General features: G+C 43.9%; 1 protein-coding gene across 1 annotated transcript in view; it reads left to right on the plus strand.

Moving 5' to 3' along the window:
• The first annotated feature begins 12,246 nt into the window (after positions 1-12,246).
• Positions 12,247-25,373, plus strand: part of LOC109891301 (plasma membrane calcium-transporting ATPase 4-like) — a 150,417-nt gene continuing 137,290 nt past the window's right edge. Inside the window, 1 exon segment of the mRNA XM_031825486.1 lies at positions 12,247-13,075. The gene's annotated coding sequence lies outside the window, so the exon portion shown is untranslated.

The following is a 25,373-nucleotide window of genomic DNA, read 5'->3' on the forward strand; positions in this document are numbered from 1 at the left end:
GTTGGAAATCCCGGATGATGTTGTGGTCCAGAATGTTCTCCACCGGAACCAAACACCACTCCTATGGGCCTCTGAGCCCCTCCCGGTCTATCAGATACTGGAGCCAACCCCTACAACGTCAGGAGTCCAGTATGGATCTGACAGCATACGCCGGGCTCCCCTCAATGTCCAGGGGGGGGGTGGAGGTGTGTCGTGGGGGACAGCATCAGCTAGGGGACCAGGAACCACTGGCCTGAGAAGGGAGACATGAAAAGAGGGTGAGATACGGTAGTGACTGGGCAATTGTAACCTGTATGTAACCACATTGACCCTCTGGAGAACCTTGGATGGCCCCACAATCCGGGGGCGCCGTTTCTTGCAGGGCATGCGGAGTGAGAGATTCCTGGTAGAGAGCCGTCTGGAAACCCAACACACACTGGAAGTGGGTCAACCCAGTGGAGGAGTGACGTAGAGAGTTCTGGGCATACTCTGCCCAAGGAAGGAAACGTGCCCACTCACCCTGTCGGTCGTGACAGTGACTCCTCAGGAACTTCCCCAGCTCCTGATTAATCCTCTACACCTAGCCATTAGACTGAGGCCGATACCCAGATGTGAGGCTAACCATGACCCCGAGCTTCTCCAAGAAGGCCCTCCACACTCGGGATGTGAATTGGGGGCCATGGTTCGAGACGATGTCCTCCGGAAGGCCATAATGCCGGAAGACCTGCTGGAAGTGTGCCTCAGTGACCTGGAGAGCAGTGGGAAGACCAGGAAGAGGGATTAAATTACATGACTTGGAGAATCTATCCACTACCACCAGAATGGTGGTGAAACCATCAGAAGGGGTCAATGGACAAAGTCAATGGATAGATGGAACCAAGGTCGCTGAGGCACGGGAAGCGGCAGGAGCTTCCCTGCTGGAGCATTCCAGGGGGACTTGGTTTGAGCATACACGGAACAGGAGTTGACATACCGCGTAACATCCTGCACCAAGGTGGGCCACCAATATTTCTCAGTGATGGAATGGATGGTGCGAGAAAGATCTGGATGTCCAGCGACTACATATCTGTGTGGCAAGGTCAGCAGCCGATCCCTTATCCCTTTGGGAACGTAGATGTGTGTGGCCAGGTCAGCAGCCGATCCCTTATCCCTTTGGGAACGTAAATGCGTGCGGGAGGACAATTCAGAGGTGTGGGCTCCCTCTCTAGAGCTTGGCGGATGTCCACATCTACGTCCCAAACAGCTGTACCCACGACTCTGGAGGGTGGGATTATGGGAGCCCTCTGGACAGGAGCCTCTCCCGAATTGTAGATACGGGACAGGGCATCGGCCTTTATGTTCTTAAAACCTGGGCAGTAGGTCAGTGTGAAGTCGAACCTGGTGAGGAAGAGGGCCAACCTGACTTGGAGCGGATTCAGTCTCCTCGCTGTCCATATGTACTCAAGGCTCCGATTGTCGGTGAGGATGACGAATGGTTCCTTGGCACCCGCAGCCAGTGTCTCCACTAACTTCACCTCCAACAGCTCCCGGGGGGGTCCCGATACTTTGTGGTGATGTCATTGAGTCCACGGTAATCGATACAAACACGTAATCCTCCTTCCTTCTTGGCCACAAAGAATAAACCAGCTGACACAGGGGACATGGACCTGTGGATGAAATGTAGTCTTGAATGAAGTCCTCCATGGCCTGGGTCTCAGCCACTGAAAGAGGGTAGATGCATCTGCACGGAGAAAACAGGTCAATGGCACAGTCCCAGGGGCGATGAGGGAGACAGGTAGCGCGTGTCTTGGAGAATACCTTCCTTAGATCCTAATATTCCTCTCAACTGACGTGGAACCACAGGGGCCAGGAAAGCAGGTCTTCCGGCATTCAGGGGACCAGTCGGTGATTCACATCCTCGACCATGAGATGGTAGGGTTATGGAGCTGAAGCCAAGATAGGCCGAGGATGATCTTGTGAACTGGTGCACTGGTGATGAAGAAGGGGATGTTCTCCTGGTGATTGGGCTTCATGGTGAGGGTGAGACGTTGGATGATGTGTGGGATGGCTCCGGATCCTAGAGGCCGACAGTCAAGACCTTAAACCGGAAAAGGAGAGGAGAGCGGGTAGGTAGTAATATTGAGAGGAGGCAAGGGTCTGATCCATAAAGTTCCCCACGGCACCGGAATCCACTAAGCTGTAGACACAGGTCATGAGGGAAAGTCAGCCAGTGATGGGTACTAAAAAGAGTCTAACAGGAAGAGATGGAATTCTCACTCCTGGTCCAGGGGATGTAACATAACATCACATGACCGTCCCTCTGCTCCAGTGGATTCCGGATTCTGAAGTAACGGACACCGCTGGCGCTTGTGCCCTCCCTGGCCACAGTACAGACAGAGACCCAGCTGCATCCATCTGCGTCGTCCCGCCACGGCAATGCGTGTGACCACTACCTCCATGGGTTCAGGCTCTGAACCCGAACACTTGCCGAAGGAGAAAGAGAAGTGATGTAGATACCGACGCTCCCGTAGGAGGTTATCCAGATGGCTGACCATTACAATGAGTCCGTCCAAGGTGAGGTTGTCATCTCACCAGGCCAGTTCCGTCTGGACCTCCTCGGGCAGACCTCTTCTAAATAACGCGCTGAGTGCCGGCTCATTCCATCCGCTGGAAGCTGCTACTGTCCGGAAGGTAAGCGTATAATCAGCAGCCATCTGATTTCCCTGCTGGAGCTGAAGCAGTCACTTACCTGCCTCTCTGCCCTCCGCGGGATGATCGACAATAAATTTAAACAGAGCCATGAACCCCTCATAAGACTCAAGCTCCTCCTCTCCTCTCTCCCAGATGGCCGTAGCACATTCTACTGCCCGCCCAGTCAGCAGAAAAATAACCGTGGCAACCTTAGACCTCAGTCGTGGGAGCTCCAATTTGATGTGCGAATTAGAGGGAGCACTGAAAGAGGAAGCCAATGTATTTGGATGGTGTCCCATCATATTTCTCAGGGAGGGATAGATGGGCATCGCTGACCTGAGCGGGTTGCTGATTGGGCTGGTGTGCTGACTCATTGGGTAGACTGGTTCTAGAATATCCTCTGCTGTTGAGACGTTGTAGACTGCGGAGAACCTCTTCCATGGCCGTCCCCAGTTGAGCCAGCTGATTACGGTGTTGACGAAGAAGATCACTTTGTTCATTGATCGTCTGGGAGATGTCCGGTTGTCCTGCTGCTCCCATATTTTGAGTTGGTATTCTGTAATGACGGGTGTAAATCAGAATGAAACACAGGTTCACTTAATGATGAGTGCCAGGTGTGCACAATGATGAATGCGCGCATGTGTGTCATTATCCATTGCCCTTCCGATATTCAAAAGATACTGACACCTGCAAAATCGTGATTTGTCCAAAGTGCAAGAACTAATGCTGCTCGTTATCTCACACATCCAGTTTTATCACAACGGCTCTACGGTACCATTTGTGTTTATGTAGTCTGTCCACAAGAGATTAGTAAACTGGCAATGTCTTTGTGTGTTTTTAAATCCACAATACGTGTGTATCTTTTTTGCTGCCTGTGTGCGTATGTGTGTGTGCACATGCATGTATGTGTGCCATTATCATTATACTGCCAATGCAAGGGCCTTTATATTGCAAATTACTTAGCGTTTCATCTCCCTTCTCTGTGTGTTGTGTAAGACAGTGGACTTCAACACTTCTGTAGGTTGAGCTGAACTGGGCTAGACACAAACTGCCAAGCAGCCAGTACAGCTACAGCATTGTTCTGTGGACACAAAGGGGCAGAGGTGAAACGCCCCTTGAGGAGACGAAAGGCTTTGTCGGCTGCTGAAGACCAAACCAAACCAACCTATCCTTGAGTAGGGAGGTGAGAGGGGTGGCGACGGCACTGAAGTTCCTGAGGAAACCCCAAAAACCATTGTAATTCCTTGATGGTAGTTGGGACTGGCCATGACCTTACCGCATCTACCTTCTTGTTCTCCATCTTCACTCCCTGCGGGCTGATTTGGTAGCCTAAGAAGGAGACCGCCCTCTGGTGGAATCTCCTCATCCCCTCACCTGGAGCCTTGATTACATGATAGACGTGTATTACCAACCATATCACCAGCCGTATCACCAACTGTTACCATCCAGTCAGGTTGTGTTATGGAGAAAATGCATTTGAGCTCTAGTGCTCTCACTCCTTCTGCCACTGTCTCCCTTTCCCCTCTCTCTCTTTATTCCACTCTCAAAGTTACACACACACACACACACACACACACACACACACACACACACAGGCACGTACCCTTTCCTTTTCTTTCCTTGCCTGTTTACTCCACAAAAGTGTGATATATAATGGAGAATCTGATTGGCTGTTGCTTGTAGCACTGTCCAGTATCCCCTTCATGTGCCCTTGTTGCCATAACAGCTCTGTGTATCTAATGTCAACACAGCACTGTCTGGGAGAAGATGGGAGAGTAAGATCTTACGGGAAGGAGGACACAGTAACAGGGATAGCTCAAGCTAGTGAAGGAGAGCTCAATCAGCTGTAGCTCAGTATAGGATTTATTTTGGCTTGTGTTAGGACTGAGCTAGTTAAGAAGCGAATATTCAAAGTAGGCTTCTTTTATAGAAATAGATATTGTCTCTCCCTAAACAGCAGGATGCAGATTGTACAGTCAACTTTTCTGGCAGTTCTTGACTATGGTGACGTCACTTATCAGAATGCAGCCATCACTCGTATACCTTTGGATGCCGTCTACCATAGCGCCCTTCGCTTTATCACAGGTGACAGTTTTAATATGCGTCACTGCATCCTCTATCACAAGGTTGGCTGGTCCTCATTAAGATCCCATAGATCACTACTCCCTTTTTGTTTACAAAGCTCTACTACACAAGATTCCGACATACCTATCTTCACTGTAATTTAAAAATATGAGAGACCAAACCCGTTCACAGGGATGGTTAACTCGAGGTTCCACTAGTAAGTGCCGATCTAGATAAATCTGCCTTCAGTTTTAGTGCCCCCCAGTTTTGCAACTAGCTCTCACAATCTGACATTAGAATTAGACATCCATCCATGTGTCACAAACGTCACATTTAGAAGTTGTTGCAAAGGTCACATTTAGAACTGTTTAAGGCACCTCTAGGGTCAGTTTGGACTTTAATGTTGAATGAATTGAATGAGGATTGCAACGGTATGGATTGAATGTAAATAATTGTATTTGTGGTGTTTGAAACTGTAGTGCACAGTCAATATAGTGTATGTAAACTTCTGGCCCACTGGAATTGTGATACAGTGAGTTACTGTCACTGAGTTTGAAGGCAGGTCTTGAAATACATCCACAGGTGCACCTCCAATTGACTCAAATGATGTCAATTAGCCTATCAGAAGCTTCTAAAGCCATGACATCATTTTCTGGAATTTTACGAGCTGTTTAAAGGCACAGTCAATATAGTGTATGTAAACTTCTGGCCCACTGGAATTGTGATACAGTGTGTTACTGTCACACCCTGACCATAGTTTGCTTTGTATGTTTCTATGTTTTGTTTGGTCAGGGTGTGATCTGAGTGGGCATTCTATGTTGGATGCCTTGTTTGTCTGTTTCTGTGTTTGGGCCTGATATGATTCTCAATCAGAGGCAGGTGTTAGTCATTGTCTCTGACTGGGAGCCATATTTAGGTAGCCTGTTTTGTGTTGGGTTTTGTGGGTGATTGTTCCTGTCTTTGTGTTTGTTACACCAGATAGGGCTGTTTTCGGTTTTTCCCGGTTCTTGTTTTTGTATATTGTTCTATTTTCATCTTTATTAAATATGTATCAAAATAACCACGCTGTGTTTTGGTCCGCCTCTCCTTCAACAGAAGAAAGCCGAGACAGTTACAAGCGAAATAATTTGTCTGTAAACAATTGTTGGAAAAATTACTTGTGTCATGCACATAGTAGATGTCCTAACCGACATGCCAAAATTATAGTTTGTTAACTAGAAATTTGTGGAGTGGTTGAAAAATGAGTTTTAATGACTCCAACCTAAGTGTATGTAAACTTCCAACATCAACTGTACATCATTAGGCTTCTTCTCTCAAAGCTGAGACCTTGTATCGTTTATCTAGTCCCAGAACAATATTCTGGGCATACTGTCAAATAGCTTGGGAGTGATAGTGTGGTTTCTTCCTTTGTGCAATCAATCAGTCACTTGCATGAACCCAACTAATACAGGTTATTACAAAAGCAGAATTGTGCTAAACAGACGTTTACATACACATAAGAATATTTTCATCACACTCCCTCCTTTTATCACTGTGATAACTATTCTTTAATTGTAAGGTAAGCATTACATTATGCTTAAAACTATCAAAGGAGGTTCTATCAAAATACTTCTATTGAAAGTAAGTGAAATCAACACAAAGACCAGACACTTTATCCTTTCAAACCCTTCACTCTGGGTTGTACAATCCAACTAGTAACTTATCTTTACTCCTTAGCCATTACACTTGTAAAACCATTGCAGTAGAATGGTTTAATTTAAGACCTACATTTCATACTGTTACACACATGCTTTATTACACAATTTCACTTCCCACTCATTATCTTCATTGCCAGAGTAGCTTCTAGCAGTTTCTTCAATGTAATCTGCTAAATAGGTGACATTAACAGACGAGTCAGGGACAAATGTGCAACACTAATCTCCAATTATTGCACACGTTCCTCCTTGAATCGCTAATAGATAGTCTAGTGCTTCATAATTTTGTTAAATTTCTTTTTTTAGCATTTCGTTAGCGCATTCTACATCACCCCCTGACTGTGGGTGGTAGGTACAGTGTGCTCTCCTATCAATCTGCAATGCTTCTGATATGGACTGAACGATCTCATTTGCAAAATGTTTACCATTGTCTGATAAGACCTCAAAGGACAGCCCCCAACTTGGAATGACCTCTCGCAGGAGAGCTTTGGCCACAGTGCACGCTGTGGGTCTTCAACATGGGAACGCTTGGAAAACACTTGGAAAACACACACTTGGAAAACACACCAACAATGACCAGACAATAGTTGTGTGCTTCACATGGGGTTAATTCAATGAAGTCCATCATCAAATGCTCAAAAGGTCCTTCTGGCCTTGGGTGGGATGCGGGAGTTATAGAAATACCACATCCCACATTGTTAGTCATACATATAACACATTTTTTACAAAGAATTTCAGCAAACACAGTAAATCCCACAGTACTCCAATATTTATTTGCAAGATCTACCATTACTCCATTTGGCACGTCTTGACCGTGTGACAACTTTGCGAAGAATTGGAAAGTACAACTAGGCATGGCTGGTCTGCTCATCCAGCCACTCTCCCGAGGTGTCCATATGACAATGTCCTGTCCACCTACATTTCTCGGACGCATCAGCCATTGCATGCAAAGCAACAATATCAGAGAATGGGTTAGTGGAAACTGGAACTGCTGCCATCTGTAAAAGGGGGAAACACAAGAGGAAGCAGCTAGTTTCGCTGCATAATCTGCTCTAGCATTCCCTTGAGAAATGTTATCTTTACCACTGGTATGAGCCTGACACTTCACTAATGCAGCAGACGATGGTAACAATATTACTTTTAGCAATGATGCAACTAACTGTCCATAATCAATGGCTTACCAGAAGAGGATAGAAACCCCACACATCTTCCACAGTGTCCCAAAATCATGCACCACCCCAAAAGCAAACCTACTGTCAGTGTAAATGTTTACTGATTTATCCTTTGCCAATATGCATGCCCGTGCTAAGACCAAATGTTCCGCTGCTTGTGCAGACAGGTGTTGTGGGAGACGTGCACTTTCCACAGTCTCTAAAGCAGTGACAACAGCAAAACCTACTGTCACCCTTGTCATTCCGTGCAGATCCATCAACAACAAAAACGTAACGTCCGGGTTATCAAGTGTTAAGTCTTTCAAATCAAGTCTGGGACTACAGTCTGTCTCTATTATCAGCTCACAGTCATTTTCGGCATCTGCTGTATGGAGAAGGGTAGATGGGTTAAGAGTGGTACGGCATTTCAAGGTGACATGTGACATAGTTAGGAGGATGCTCTGATAGTGTAGCAATTTTTTATATACATGTTTTTATTTATTTTATTTTTCATATATTTAAAAATATAATTGAATTCCGAGGAAGGTGAAGGAGAACCAATCTTGTGATTCCTCAGCTACTGGCATGCTAAAGAATGCAATAGCCAGATACAAAATTGAGAAACAACAGCTTCCAGGTAGAACTTGAAAGAGAATGGTCACCGCATTAGGCACAAGTGGTGCTCGAGCATGTACAGCATTATTAACCAATCTTACATTTTGGACAAATCTGAATTCCCCTGAGGGTTATCTTACTGAGAGGATTGGGGTGTTACAAGGACAATTTGGGCATGGTATAATAGCGCCAGTCTCCACCAACACTGTGTGTACTGGGATAATGCTGTGTGTACTGGGATAATGCTGTGTGTACTGGAATAATGCTGCGTGTACTGGGATAATGCCTTTTTCTGCCTCTTTGCTCAGGGAGTATTGGGCCTTGTAAGGCCTAAGAGTGCTTTTCGGCACAACCGCCAATGGTGTTGCTCCTTTCATCTTACCATTGTCCTTCTTCACCTTTGCCCATACCTTGTCTGGGATTTTTTTCCAGCCATGGAATCACGTCATTTGTTTAATCCACAACCATTTGTTATTCTGTGGGAAGGGGTAGTTTATTTCTTCTTGCTATTGATGCTGCCCAATAGGGTGAGAAAAAGTTATCTGAAATTGGAGTAGATAGCCAGAGCATATTTAACATCTACGTCTATCTACAGTTGTCACATTGACATCATAAACATTCTATTGAAATAGTTACTTGCATTGTAGAGTCTTTTGATTAGAAATCTACCTAGCCAGCTAAACAATTAACCATAATCCCAACTCATAACGTATTTGTACCCTGCATGAATCTGCAGGTAGCTAACCAACCAGGTTCAATGTTAGCTAGCTAATATTAGGCTATAATTAGCAATGCAAATGGCTCTGAGATACAAATAATATTACTGCACAGTTCATACACGTAACTTTAGCTAGCTAGCCAGCCAGCTAACTTTAACTAGCTAGCTAACAGTGCACTAACTTGAAATAAAAACTACTTTCTGCCAAAATTAGAAACGTGTATTAACTGAAAATCTTACCCATATACATGGATGGACGCTTCTCCCTCTCTGTCACAGATGCCATGGTTGCCCTTAGTTTGAAGATGTAATCTGGAGCCTTCTGTGTGTTCTCTTTTTGACTCCGTCTGCATATTTGCAATCAAATGCCAGCATTTTCACCATCTCCTTAGCTAGCATACACTAATTCCACTGATTTCATAACTCGGTACTCCAGAAAGTGGAGAGCAAGTCATGCAGTTCTATTACATGATATACATTTTTTAAAGCTGCGTTAGAAAGGATTACATACACATACTGACCAGCTCATAATATAGACAGAAGCGTGGTACATGGCAGACCAATCTGAACTCATGTCCGGATGTCCAGCACACTCATTATCTCAGCCAATCATGGCTAGCGGAAGGTTTGCTGTCTTTTCCCATGGCTAAACCAACTACGCTCGTAATTTAACAATTGTATTTGTATTTACAGATGGCATAAATGTTTGTTATTAAGGCACATGAAAGTTCACTTGTTCCAGAAAGAATTTATGCCAAAAAAACACATTTTGATAAATAAAAATGTTTATGTTCAAATGGCGCTCCTGTGAAGTAGTGACGTGCGACATACGCCTAGTTTCCTGAAACGAGTCACATTTTGTGTTGCTGTAGTTACTTTCTTATTTCTATAATACAGGGGTTTGGGCATACATTCCTCACAATTTCCTCCTTCACGGCAATATTCTATTCATACAACATATTCGGTAATAATAATCTCTCCTTTCTTATCTTAACACACACCACCTCACTACTCACTACTTCACACACACCTTCCCATATTTCATTCATACATCACACAGAACTTTCTTAGGTATTCAAAGAGAATCTTTATATAACGTTATCAATCGAAGTCCACAGATTCAGACAGAATCCTTATATAACGTTATCAATTGAAGTCCACACATTCAGACAGAATCCTTATATAACGTGATCAATCAAAGTCAACACTATTACCATATGCTAACGAGGTTTCTCGAACATTTGTGTAGTTCCCCGAACTACTTAGGTATTCTCCCAGAATGCCTATACAACATTATTAATGAGGTTTCCTAAACTTTGCCTAGTTCTCTCTGGATCCCTTCAACTTATTCAGGCTAGGGTCTGAGGTCCCAGGCTGTTACAATGGAAATGTATGGGTCCTATGTAATTCCAGCTCCCAGATTGCATTTCCTATGACTTCAACACTAAGGACTCAAACTCAAAGTAAATGAAGCAATCTTCATTTAATGCTCAGAGGTTCACAAACTCTATAGAAGCTTGATGAAAACTCTGAAAAGGGGTGTTCCCCTTCTCTCAAAGCTGAGACCTTGTATGGTTTATCTAGTCCCAGAACAATATCTGGGCATACTGCCAAATAGCTTGGGAGTGATAGTGTGGTTTCTTCCTTTGTGTAATCAATCAGTCACTCGCATGAACCCAGCTAATACAGGTTATTACAAAAGCAGCATTGTACTAAACATACACACAAGAACATTTCCATCTAAATGCTTTATTTGAGTTTAACCTGTAAAAGTTAAATATCGTATTCCTGGCAAAAATGTTAAGATAGTAATTTCTTTTTATTTCATTTGAATTACTAAATCAGATTTAATTTTTGACAAGTATGAGACTATCAGCCCCATAATGTACGCCTTAAAGGCATCCCAAATTATATTGGGTGTTGGCTTTTCTCTGTCCTCTGTCTACATTTGTAATAGTAAAGGTTTAAAAAAATGTTGTTTAGGTCTTTAATACATTTTGGTCAGGAAAATTTGCTCTGTTCATTCTCCAAATTCTGTTGCTAAGTGTATTTTCTATTGGTGCAATTAAACATGATATCAGAGAATCATTCTAAATCACTATATCATTGTTTTTGAGTCCAGTAAATTGTTTAGTGCATTGAGGCGTCACTACAGCCCCGGGGTCAATCCCAGGCAGTGTCACAGCCGGCCTTGACTGGAAGCCCCATGAGGCGGTGCACAATTGGCCCAGCGTCGTCCAGGTTAGGAAAGGGTTTGGCCGGCTGGGATTTCCTTGTTCCATCGCGCTCTCGCAACTCCTTGTGGTGGGCCAGCTGACCCTGGTTGCCAGTTGGACGGTGTTTCCTTTGACACATTTATGCAGCTGGCTTCTGGGTTAAGCAAGCAGTGTGTCAAGAAGTAGTGCGGCTTGGCAGGGTTGTGTTTCGGAGGATGCACGGCTCTTGCCACCAATAACCATAATTAAATCTTAGTTGTAATGACAAACAAAGAATAATAATGATTCAATATCCTTTCCTAATCTGTTCACAACTCTTATTAATTTTACAAGTCATAAAAAAATGAAATACAATTACATTGTAGTATCATTAAGTCCTTCCCTCTCTACAAATCCATCCCTCTCCACCACCCCCTCCACGTTTCCCCCACTTTACTCCACCCAAGGCAAGCGGAATTGTATTTCATCTTTACTCCCCCTTGTCCACCCAAGCCAAGATTGTCCCACCCTCGCATCCTTACCCACCCTTCCCTCGCCACCCTACCAAGCCAAGCTCATCACCCCCCTGCCCTGTCCAAGTTTATCTCCCAACCCCCATCTTTCCCCCTCCCTTCTTCTCAGACACATTTACACCCCTCATCTACTTACTCATCCATTCTCCTTTATTCACACACAACATATACCCTATGCTCTGCACACCCATTCTCTCCTGCCCTCCTGTACATATTCATGTTCACCTTCCATTCATATGCACAGACACTCACTCAAACCCTCTTGCCCACACACCGCCACGGAACAATTATAATGATATATTTCTCTGTTTTGGTAGACAGCCGAGGGATGGTTCTGTTGAAAATGTAACCACTCTCACATTCATAGACAGAGCTATGGATGCAAGGACTGATGATATCAAAATTATAGTTTCAACAATGTTTTTCGGCTACAAGCTTATATTTTGGGTTCTAATGGGGTACGACAGTTGAACTAAGCTCATGAGGCATTCATGAATTACATTATTAAAGAATCAATTGATATATGTCATGCCTTAATAAATCCAAAAATGTATTTAGCAACTAAGGATTCTAGCTTTAAATGGGTAATCCCGAGCTGATCCCTCCCTCTCTTTCTCTCCCCGGCGACGCTCGCACCAGACACTGCTGTATCCATCTCTCTCTCGTTTTTCCAGCCACGGAAATCGGTGAACCGATCGGTACGCTCTGATTTTTCAGTAGTCTGGGGATAGGTCACGTTTATCTGTACATTTACCGCGGATGTACGTGAACCCGGAACCAACTCACAATTTAGACAAAACAAGAAACCTTGCAAGTGAATCTATTGGGTCTGCTGCTGTGCTTTCGGACCGAGCAGATCCTTCCTCTGTGCGATCATTTCCTTCTATTTGTAGAGGAAGGGTGTTAGTTTTCGAAGTGAAATCTCAGAAGTTGGTCTACATTCGGGACTCGTAACGTGTTGCTCTAGTTTATCATGTACTTAATGTAGAGTTACTGATATCTAAAACACGTCTGTAAAGTGCCGCGATCAAGCCCATCACTGTGTAATGTCACAGTTGTCAAATTGGAGCCCAGATGGGGAACAAAACAAAACAAAACCGTAGGCTATAGCTCGCACTTCTACAGATCCATCCAGCACGCACATTTATGCCAAATAACGCATAGGGGCAAATCCATTTCTCTTTCCATCTCAACGGCATAATATAGCCACTGATTTAGTTTTTTTAGTTTTGTTTTCCTATGTCAAACTGTAGGCTAGGCTACTCACTGAAAGACCTTTTGCAAAACCCAGCTCTGACCGAAGCGGAAGAGGACAGTTTTTTTCTGTCTGAGATACGGGACACTGGATTTACCCGCTGGTGGAGACAGTGATTGTGTGTTAGTGAGGTGAGCTGAGCAAAGGAAAACAGCGCTCATTGAGACCTTCTCCTGCCGTCTGACTACCCTCAGCATCCGGGTAAGGACTGTGCCTCTCTACCACACAGGTGTGTGAATGAATGAATGGTTGGGTGTGTTATTGTATTGGCTTTATCAAGTCAACAAATTGCCTGTTGTCTGCAGAGCTAGTCCTACTTGGATGAGAACATAATCAAGTTTCAATAAACAGTCCTCCCAGTTTGATCATAAACACGGATGTTTTCTAGGTGGGAACAGCTGTTGATGAGCCGCATCCTTTTTTCATTTCCCCAAACCGAATTGCTGTGTAATGGGGGGAGATTTAGCGTGTTTAGACATGGAGTCTGTCCTTCACCAAAGAGTGTTTGTCGCAACAGTTTCTCTCATTAGAAATACGTTACTGTGCATGTGAAGAAGCATTTAATGCGACCCTGGGTTTATCCAATAGTTTTAATCGTGGGACATGTCACTGACAGCAATGCGCATCTGTCATCGGGGTATCCCAAAGCCCAGTAGGTGGCGATATTGAGTGGTTTCATCTTACCGTCCAAAGGGAATCCATGCAGCTGGCCTTACACTCATATCTCCTCTGAACCGGTTTATACATAAAACATTCTCCATTCAGGCTGCAAAACCGTACATTTCCTCCTTAACTCGATTTAATGGGAGAAGGTGGGGGTGGGGTGGGGGGGGGGCATTCAGCCAATCAGACCAGGGGTGAAAAAACTGTCTGCTGTAACCTGATTCACTGAACACAGTACACAAAATCCGGGACTAGCATTAGCCACTGTAGCATGGTGGTGGAAAATGGTGTTTAATAAAGTAAGCATATTTTTCCCTTTTTTCCCCACCTTCTTACCATATAGCGAATTAAGGAGGAAATTGAATCCTTTGCAGCCTGAATGGAGAATGTTTTATTAACGAACCGTTCCAAGGGGGATACCAGTGTATAGCCAGCTGCATGGATTCCCTTTGGATGGTAAAATGAAACAACACTATATCGCTATCTCCCGGCCTTTGGGCTATAATCAGGGGTCATCTCGTGTGTGTGTGTGCAAACTTTTGCTTGTATATGTATGCGTCTCTGCATTACTGGCTATGCAGGTTTAGCTTAATCCAGTGGTTATTTTTCGTAGTTCAGATTCTACATTTCATGTGTAGTGAATGGCTGTGCTTGTTGACTGCAAAACATAATATAAGGTTTTAGCTTAAGCTTAGAAAGAGGAGAGACAACCTCTGTTAAGTAATAAGTGCTTTGAAAAGTCAACCCTTCTTACATTATGTCAAGGGACGTAATCAGCTCTCTTCTCGTCTCCTCCTCTCCTCCCTTCGCACTCCTTTTTCTGGGTGTGTCCTCGTGCTAGTGCGCTTTTCTACAGAGAAGGGAGACCCCGCAATATCTGCTCGTGACGACATTTCAGATTGTGTGACCTCTAAAGGAGGGCATCTGGCTGTTATTTCCCCCTGCTGTCATTTCCCCCGCCAAGGGCAGGGCCACGGCTATTATTGCTGTATTTTTGTCACCGGAACATTCAGGTGGATCTCCCTCGGGCACAGCAACACGCACAAGCTTTAAAGCTGGCTTTTATCCCCGTAGATAGACACAGTCCCCTTCACTCGAGACTAGGTGTGACTGTTGCAGTGAACTGAAAATATATAATCTTACTGTAGGCTTGATACAGAGGAGGCTGGTGGGAGGAAATATAGGAGGACATGCTCATTGTAATGGCTGGAATGGAATAAATGGAACGGTATCAAACCTATGGAAACCACATATTAGACTCTGTTCCAATAATTCCATACCCGCCATTACAATGAGCCCATCCTATAGCTTCTCCCACCAGCCTCCTCTGGTTATATATCACACCTTCATCCTTTCCCTGGCTAAGCAATGGGGAACAGCCTCACTGATATTTTTGTTGTTGTTGCATATTTAACTTACTGAGTACTATGTAAGCTGTATTTAATGCTGTAAAAACATGATATAGCAGTCTGTTATATAATCTGTAACTATACCATTACAGTGGGATAGCCTTATACTGTGCCATAATTGCAGTGTCTCATTCATCTCTTTAACTGAGAGAATATTAATTGTCATGTCTGTTAGCTTGATAAATATGACACAACCCGATCAATAAGAGTCAAGGACACTGCATACATGCATAGTGCTTTGTGTGTCTGCCTGTCTGTCTATGTTGATTTGCTGGGTATTCTCATCTTGGACAACTGTCAGAACACAGCCGCTAACCTCTTCAGCGTATTTCGCCCCTCTGCTAAATGGTCTCAACCTTTGTGGCAAAAAGTAAATGCGGGTTGCTGGTTCAAGACGCAATCAGAAATCCATCGTACTCCAGACAGAACAGAAACGGGTGCTGTCAGCTTTTCAGTGTACATGTTTTTATATATATATATATATATATATGAAGGTGCAGCGTTCTAAACCACTGCATGTCAGTGTAACAGGCGTCACTGTAGTCCCTGGTTCGAATCCAGGCTGTAACACATCCGTCCGTGATTGGGAGTCCCATAGGCGCGCACAATTGGCCCAGCGTCGCCTGGGTTTGGCCGGGTAGGCCGTTATTGTAAATAAACATTTGTTCTTAACTGACTTGCCTAGTTAAATAAAGGCTCAATTTAAATAAAAACAATATAGACATCTGTACAGTACCAGTCAAAGTTTAGATACGTCTACTCATTCAGGGGTTTGTCTTTATTTCTACTATTTTCTACATTGTATAATAATAGTGAAGACATCAAAACTATGAAATAACACATATGGAATCATGTAGTAACCAAAAAAGTGTTAACCAAATCAAAATATATTTAGATTCTTCAAAGAAGCCACCCTTTGCCTTGACGACACCGTGGCATTCTCTCAACCAGCTTCATGAGGAATGCTTTTCCAACAGTCTTGAAGGAGTTCTCACATATGCAGAGCACTTGTTTTGCTGGTTTTCCTTCACTCTGCAGTCCAACTCATCCCAAACCATCTCAATTGGGTTGAGGTTGGGTGATTGTGGAGGCCAGGTCATCTGATGCAGCACTCCATCACTTTCCTTCTTTGTCAAATAGCCCTTACACAGCCTGGAGGTGTTTTGGGTTATTATCCTGTTAAAAAACAAATGATTGTCCCATTAAGAGCAAACCAGATGGGATGGCGTATCACTGAAGAATGCTGGTTAAGTGTGCCTTGAATTCTAAATAAATCACAGACAGTGTCACCAGCAAAGCACCACCACTCCTCCTCCTCCATGCTTCACGGTGTGAACCACATCTGTTCACCTACTCCGCGTCTCACAAAGACACAGCGGTTTGATCCAAAAATCACAAATTTGGACTCATCAGACCAAAGGACAGATTTCCACCAGTCTAATGCCATTGCTAGTGTTTCTTGCCCCAAGCAAGTCTTCTTATTATTATTGGTGTCCATTAGTAGTGGATTCTTTGCAGAAATTCAACCAATTCGACCATGAAGTCCTGATTCAAGCAGTCTCCTCTGAACAGTTGTGTCTGTTACTTGAACTCTGAAGCATTTATTTGGGCTGCAAACTGAGGTGCAGTTAATTTCAGATTTTCTGAGGCTGGTAACTCTAATGAACTTCTCCTCTGCAGCAGAGGTAACTCTGGGTCTTCCTTTCCTGTGGGGGTCCTCATGAGAGCCAGTCTCATCATAGCGCTTGATGGTTTTTGCAACTGCACTTGAAGAAACTTTCAAAGTTCTTGAAATTTTCCAGATTGACTGACCTTCATGTTTTAAAATAATGATGGACCGTCATTTATTTTTGCTTATTTGTGCTGTTCTTGCCATAATATGAACTTGGTCTTTTACCAAATAGGGCTATCTTCTGTATACCAACCCTACCTCGTTACAACACAACTGATTGGCTCAAACGCATTAAGAAATAAACAAATTACACAAATTATTTTAAAGGCGGCACACTTTTTAATTTAAATACATTCCAGGTGACTACCTCATGAAGCTGGTTGAGAGAATACCAAGCGTGTGCAAAACTGTCATCAAGGCAAAGGGTGGCGACTTTGAGGAATCTCAAATATAAAAGTTATTTAGATTTGTTTAACACTTTGTTGGTTACGACAGTATTCCAATATGTGTTATTTAATAGTTTTGATATCTTCACTATTATTCTGCAATAAAGAAAATAGTAAAAGTGAAGAAAAACCTTTGAATGAGTAGGTATGTCCAAACTTTTGACTGTGTGTGTGTCTGTGTGTGTGTGTGTACTATATATATATATATATATATATATGTATATATGTATGTGTGTGTGTGTGTGTGTGTAAGTCGGAAGTTTACATACACTTTGGTTTTAGTAATTAAAACTAGTTTTTCAACCACTCCACAAATTTCTTGTTAACAAACTATAGTTAGTCGGTTATAGTTGGCAAGTCGGTTAGGACACCTACTATGTGCATGACATAAGTATTTTTTTCCAACAATTGTGGCGATTTATATGAATTGTTAAGCAGTCTAATGGCTTGGGGGTAGAGGCTGTTGAGGAGCCTTTTGGTCCTAGACTTGGTGCTCCGGTACCGCTTGCCGTGCGGTAGCAGAGAAAACAGTCTATAACTTAGGTGACTGGAGTCTCTGACAATTTTATTGGCTTTCCTCTGACACAGCCTATTATATAGGTCCTGGGTGGCAGGAAGCTTGGTCCCAGTGATGTACTGGGCCATTTGCACTATCCTCTGTAGTGCCTTACGGTCAGATGCCGAGCAGTTGCCATACCAGGTGGGGATGCAACCGGTTAGGATACTCTCGATGGTGCAGCTGTAGAACCTTTTGACGTTCTGGGGGCCCCTGCCAAATCTTTTCATTCTCCTGAGGGGGGAAAAGGTGTTGTCGTGCCATCTTCACGATTGTCTTGGTATGTTTTGACCATGATAGTTCGTTGGTAATGTGGACACCAAGGAACTTGAAACTCTCAACCCGCTCCACTACAGCCCCGTCGATGTTAATGGGGGCCTGTTCGGCACGCCTTTTCCTGTAGTCCACAATCAGCTCCTTTGTCTTGCTTACATTGAGGGAGAGGTTGTTGTTCTGGCACCACACTGCCAGTTCTCTGACCACCTCCCTATAGGCCGTCTCATCATTGTCGATGATCAGGCCTACCACTGTTGTGTTGTCAGCAAACTTGTGGGAAGCTTGTGGAAGGCTACCCGAAACGTTTGACCCAAGTTAAACAATGATGGTGTTGGAGTCGTGTTTGTCCACACAGTCGTGGGTTAACAGGGAGTACAGAAGGGGACTAAGTACACACCCCTGAGGGGCCCCAGTGTTAAGGATCAGCATGGCAGACGTGTTGTTGCCTACTCTTAACACCTGGGGCGGTCCGTCAGGAAGTCCAGGATCCAGTTGCAGAGGGAGGTGTTTAGTCCCAGAGTCCTTAGCTTAGTGATGAGCTTCGTGGGCACTATGGTGTTGAACACTGAGCTGTAGTCGATGAACAGCATTCTCACATAGGTGTTCATTTTCTCCAGGTGAGAAAGGGCGGTGTGGAGGGTGATTGAGATTGCGTCACCTGTGGATCTGTTTGGACGGTATGCGAATTGGAATGGGTGTATTGTATTGTGTAGAGCTCGACACAACAGAAAAAATATTCGTCGACTAGGAGTCTGTTCTTTCGACCAATTGATCGACATTAGCTTCAGAGTTTGTTCTGTTAGGTGACCTAAACTGGGATATGCTTAACACCCCGCCAGTCCTACAATCTAAGCTAGATGCCCTCAATCTCACACAAATCATCAAGGAACCCACCAGGTACAACCCTAACTCTGTAAACAAGGGCACCCTCATAGACGTCATCCTGACCAACTGGCCCTCCAAATACACCTCCGCTGTCTTCAACCAGGATCTCAGCGATCACTGCCTCATTGCCTGTATCCGCTACGGAGCCGCAGTCAAACGACCACCCCTCATCACTGTCAAATGCTCCCTAAAACACTTCTGTGAGCAGGCCTTTCTAATCGACCTGGCCCGGGTATCCTGGAAGGACATTGACCTCATCCCGTCAGTTGAGGATGCCTGGTCATTCTTTAAGAGTAACTTCCTCACCATTTTAGATAAGCATGCTCCGTTCAAAAAATGCAGAACTAAGAACAGATACAGCCCTTGGTTCACTCCAGACCTGACTGCCCTCGACTAGCACAAAAACATCCTGTGGCGGACTGCAATAGCATCGAATAGTCCCCGTGATATGCAACTGTTCAGGGAAGTCAGGAACCAATACACGCAGTCAGTCAGGAAAGCTAAGGCCAGCTTCTTCAGGCAGAAGTTTGCATCCTGTAGCTCCAACTCCAAAAAGTTCTGGGACACAAGAGCACCTCCTCCCAGCTGCCCACTGCACTGAGGCTAGGTAACACGGTCACCACCGATAAATCCATGATTATCGAAAACTTCAATAAGCATTTCTCAACGGCTGGCCATGCCTTCCACCTGGCTACTCCAACCTCGGCCAACAGCTCCGCCCCCCCCCCCCGCAGCTCCTCGCCCAAGCCTCTCCAGGTTCTCCTTTACCCAAATCCAGATAGCAGATGTTCTGAAAGAGCTGCAAAACCTGGACCCGTACAAATCAGCTGGGCTTGACAATCTGGACCCTCTATTTCTGAAACTATCCGCCGCCATTGTCGCAACCCCTATTACCAGCCTGTTCAACCTCTCTTTCATATCGTCTGAGATCCCCAAGGACTGGAAAGCTGCCGCAGTCATCCCCCTCTTCAAAGGGGGAGACACCCTGGACCCAAACTGTTACAGACCTATATCCATCCTTCCCTGCCTATCTAAGGTCTTCGAAAGCCAAGTCAACAAACAGGTCACTGACCATCTCGAATCCCACCGTACCTTCTCCACTGTGCAATCTGGTTTCCGAGCCGGTCACGGGTGCACCTCAGCCACACTCAAGGTACTAAACGATATCATAACCGCCATCGATAAAAGACAGTACTGTGCAGCCGTCTTCATCGACCTTGCCAAGGCTTTCGACTCTGTCAATCACCATATTCTTATCGGCAGACTCAGTAGCCTCGGTTTTTCGGATGACTGCCTTGCCTGGTTCACCAATTACTTTGCAGACAGAGTTCAGTGTGTCAAATCGGAGGGCATGCTGTCCGGTCCTCTGGCAGTCTCTATGGGGGTGCCACAGGGTTAAATTCTCGGGCCGACTCTTTTCTCTGTATATATCAATGATGTTGCTCTTGCTGCGGGCGATTCCCTGATCCACCTCTACGCAGACGACACCATTCTATATACTTTCGGCCCGTCATTGGACACTGTGCTATCTAACCTCCAAACGAGCTTCAATGCCATACAACACTCCAACTGCTCTTAAACGCTAGTAAAACCAAATGCATGCTTTTCAACCGATCGCTGCCTGCACCCGCATGCCCAACTAGCATCACCACCCTGGATGGTTCCGACCTTGAATATGTGGACATCTATAAGTACCTAGGTGTCTGGCTAGACTGCAAACTCTCCTTCCAGACTCATATCAAACATCTCCAATCGAAAATCAAATCAAGAGTCGGCTTTCTATTCCGCAACAAAGCCTCCTTCACTCACGCCGCCAAGCTTACCCTAGTAAAACTGACTATCCTACCGATCCTCGACTTCGGCGATGTCATCTACAAAATGGCTTCCAACACTCTACTCAGCAAACTGGATGCAGTTTATCACAGTGCCATCCGTTTTGTCACTAAAGCACCTTATACCACCCACCACTGCGACTTGTATGCTCTAGTCGGCTGGCCCTCGCTACATATTCGTCGCCAGACCCACTGGCTCCAGGTCATCTACAAGTCCATGCTAGGTAAAGCTCCGCCTTATCTCAGTTCACTGGTCACGATGGCAACACCCATCCGTAGCACGCGCTCCAGCAGGTGTATCTCACTGATCATCCCTAAAGCCAACACCTCATTTGGCCGCCTTTCGTTCCAGTACTCTGCTGCCTGTGACTGGAACGAATTGCAAAAATCGCTGAAGTTGGAGACTTTTATCTCCCTCACCAACTTCAAACATCAGCTATCTGAGCAGCTAAACGATCGCTGCAGCTGTACATAGTCTATTGGTAAATAGCCCACCCATTTTTACCTACCTCATCCCCATACTGTTTTTATTTATTTACTTTTCTGCTCTTTTGCACACCAATATCTGTACATGACCATCTGATCATTTATCACTCCAGTGTTAATCTGCAAAATTGTAATTATTCGCCTACCTCCTCATGCCTTTTGCACACAATGTATATAGACTCTCTTTTTTTTCTACTGTGTTATTGACTTGTTAATTGTTTACTCCATGTGTAACTCTGTGTTGTCTGTTCACACTGCTATGCTTTATCTTGGCCAGGTCGCAGTTGCAAATGAGAACTTGTTCTCAACTAGCCTACCTGGTTAAATAAAGGTGAAATAAAATAAAAATATTTGTTTTTTGAAATGTGTATTTTTCCCTATATGTGACCCGTTTCGGGAAACTAGGCGTATATTGTGGGTCACTACTTCACATGATAGCCGTTTGAATGTAAACTTGTATTTTTTAATCAAAATGAATTTTTCATGTGCCTTAAAAACAAACATCTTTGCCATCTGTAAATATGAATAACATTGTTAAATTACGAGCATAGTTGGTTTAGCCACAGAAAAAGTGAGGATCCTTCCCACTATCCATGATTGGCTGAGGTAATGAGTGGGCAGGACCAGCCGAGAGATGAGTTTGGACTGGTCTGCCTTATAGCGTGCTTCTGTCTATTTGAGCTGGTCAATTTGTCGAGGTAATCCTGTCTAATGCGGCTTTTTTAAGTGTATTTCTTAGTAAAACTGCACAAGTGTTGCTCTCCACTCTCTGGAGGGCTGTGTTTTGAAATCAATGGAATTCAAGTATGGTAGCTAAGGAGATGGAGAAAACATTGATCTCTAGATTGCATCTTCAAACTAAGGGCAACCATGGCATCTGACAGGATATGCATCCATCCATGATGTATACAGGTAAGATAGTCTAGCTAACTACATTTTCAGATATTACACGTTTCAAATTTTGACAGAAAATGGTTTCATTTGAAGTTAATGTGTACTGTTAGCTAGCTAATGTTAGCTGGCTGGCTCATTAACTAACGTTATGTGTGTGATCTTATTATTCTTATCATAGAGCCATTTGCTTGGCTAATTATAGCGTAATGTTAGCTAGCGAATATTGAACCTGGTGGTTAACTGCTGAATTTACGAACGCTCAACACCCGTTGAGTATGGCCAGTGTCTGTCCGTTCGTAAATTAAATCTGACAACACAGTTTCTGTCACCAATGCTCTGGATAACATAACAGCCTAACCAGCTCTGCTAGGGTGAGTAATGTTCAGTGAGCTGTTCTCTCATTTGTGTCTTGAAGTAGCTAGCAAGTTAGCTTGGCTGACTGCTGCTGTTAGTACAGAATACCTGGATCAACTCTGAAAGAGATGGGTGGGGCTAAAGCTTAAGAGGGTCTGAACAATGCTGAATTGGTGTAGACAAAGAAGGGCTCTCCAGTAGTAGTACCAAAAATTCAAAGGCCATTTTCTAACAAAAGTGAGTTTACAAGTGTATTAACTTTCAAATCAGAATTACTTTCCCATTGTTGTTGTTCCTCAACTGTAGTGTATATGATTTAACATTTTGTATCTGAGTCTCTACTTTTATCCAATGTAAAAAAAAAAAACACAATTGAACATTTTGCTACATTAGACTGATTTTGAGCTGGTCGGTCACATTTAGACACATCCTATGTGTTTTAATCAAATCAACTATATGTAGGCTACTGAGCTTGTCTGGTGCTTTAAGCACACTGTGATTTAAATAATTAAGACACGCATATGGCTCAAGATGGAGCCAGAGATAGCCTAGCCAGAAGAACCTGTTCCTGCTTCTGCTGGCCTTCGTAGATTCTGCGGTTAAGCTCCTGAAGTCACCGGTAATTGGCTACACCAGTGGTCGGCAACCTTTTCCATTTGGAGTGCCAATGTTTCTTACCATTTCTACAAATATGCGTGCCAGTTATGATTTTCATATGCAAATTTTTGTGGAACAGTTTAATTTAATTTATAATGAGTGTTCGTATCACGAAATCGTTATCATGTGGTTAATCAAAATTCTAAAAGGAGCTCCTATTGCCATTGCCAACTATGTAAAAATAGCCTACATAAAGCCAACAAATAAAAACATTGCAGCCTGCAGGTAGAAAATATCCTGATTTTAAAATTTAAAAAATCCTATATATCACATTGGCTACGCTTGACCTGTCTGCAAAGAACTTGAAACATTTCATCAATTATCAACTTGGTCTGGCCTGAAGCTCTTGCTAGCAAACTTATAAAATACTCTGCACCCTCAGTTTCCTGCTCCAGACAGACACAGCTGTAGGCTATTTGCAAAAGGGATAAGAAGTAATCAGGTAGGCCTATTTTATGACTACACCGGATCAGACCATTTTTGTCTTCCCCTTTCACACCGAGTGGTTATTAAAACAGTGCTGGAAAGATTTTCCAAATAGGCTACGTTGAGGAACTATTGTTTTTACATACACTGCGAATGACAGACTTTTGTTTACTTGCTGTTTGAGGTAAAGAAAAAATTAGGTTGAGAAGCTCCACAGTGGTGTTGAGTTAAGACAATACTATCAGATCACCAAATGGGCTTATCTGTAGGCCTGCATTTGTACGCAAGGCCTACTTAGTAGCCTAGGCCTACATTTGTACGCAAGGCCTACTTAGTAGCCTAGGCCTACATTTGTACGCAAGGCCTACTTAGTAGCCTAGGCCTACTTCTATGCATAATCAGGTGTGCATCCTTACTCAACATTGACAGGAGCACGACAAACAAAGTACAGTTAATAAATGGACAACTCCTAAATGGAAATAAATAAACCAAAACTTGTTCCTCACAAATGTAGCCTATGTGGTGCGGTGGGCAAACAATGTGTCCACTCCGACAATGAGAGTGGTAAAATAATGAGATATTGAATGCATTAACAGAAATTAACGTAACCAATCAAAAATGGTATATTAGGAATGTTTGAATTAACAGAAAATGTATTACTGATGTGCCATCCCCGTGGAATCCACAATGGATTAGACCACTGAGACAGGCATGAATCAGACAGATGCCAAATCACATTTTATTTGTCACATGCGCCGAATAGAACCGGCCCTAAACCAACAATGCGGTCTTTAGAATTAAAAAAAGAAAGAAATTAAATGACACAATAAAATGACAATAACAAGCTATATACAGGGGGTACCAATTTTTAGTTGACGTAATATGTAGGTAGGGGTTGGTGACTATGCATAGATAATAAACAGCGAGTAGCCAGCGAGTATCTTTTTTTAACGTTTCAATGTTTTAATTTCTTTTTACAAATGCCAGGTAGCCGTTTTATTAGCTGTTCAGCAGTCTTATGGCTTGGGGGTAGAAGCTGTTAAGAAGCCTTTTGGACACACGCTTGGCACTCCGGTACTGCTTGCCATGTGGTAGTAGAGTGAACAGTCTGACTTGGGTGGCTGGAGTCTTTGGCAATTTTTAGGGCCTACATCTGACACCGCCTGGTATAGAGGTCCTGGATGGTTTGGCGGCTTGGCCCCAGTGATAGATATATTGGGTCGTACCCTCTGTAGCGCCTTGCGGTCGGAGGCCGAGCAGTTGCTCTACCAGGCAGTAATGCAACCCGTCAGGATGCTCTCAATGGTGCAGCTGTAGAACCTTTTTGAGGATCTGAGGACCCATGCCAAATCATTTCAGTCTCCGAGGGGGAATAGGCTTTGTCGTGCCCTCTTCACGGCTGTCTTAGTGTGTTTGGACCATGATTGTTTGTTGGTGATGTGGACACCAAGGAACACAATTTGAGAGAAATAAGCTTTTTGTGCATATGGAACATTCCTGGGATTTTGTATGGGACACTTTACATGTTGCGTTTTGTATTTTTGTTCAGTGTATTTGCAACTGCTCGACTAAAAAAAATCTTGGGCGACCAAACAATTGACCAGTTGACTAAATATGGTCGGCCCTAGTATTGCATTGTATAAGTTGTGTGTATTTGTGTAAGTTGGTGTGTATTGCAATGCAGATTGTGTGCGTAGCTTCAGTGGGTTCAGGGAGGTTATATCTGTGCATATCAAGCTGTGTTTACTCAGTTTAGCCTGCCAGCATCTGGTCTCTCTAATTAAGAGGTGTGTGTGTGTGTGTGTGTGTGTGTGTGTGTGTGTGTGTGTGAAGAAGAAGATCCTCTTGGGCAAGGGAATGACAGCCTACAGACTGTATCCAGACTTTCCTTCTGAAAAGTCATGTGTTGCAGTCATCGTTCCACATACAGAGCCTTCGGAAAG

The sequence above is a fragment of the Oncorhynchus kisutch genome, linkage group LG5 (genome assembly GCF_002021735.2).
Source record: "Oncorhynchus kisutch isolate 150728-3 linkage group LG5, Okis_V2, whole genome shotgun sequence".
NCBI classification, from domain to species: Eukaryota; Metazoa; Chordata; class Actinopteri; order Salmoniformes; family Salmonidae; genus Oncorhynchus; species Oncorhynchus kisutch.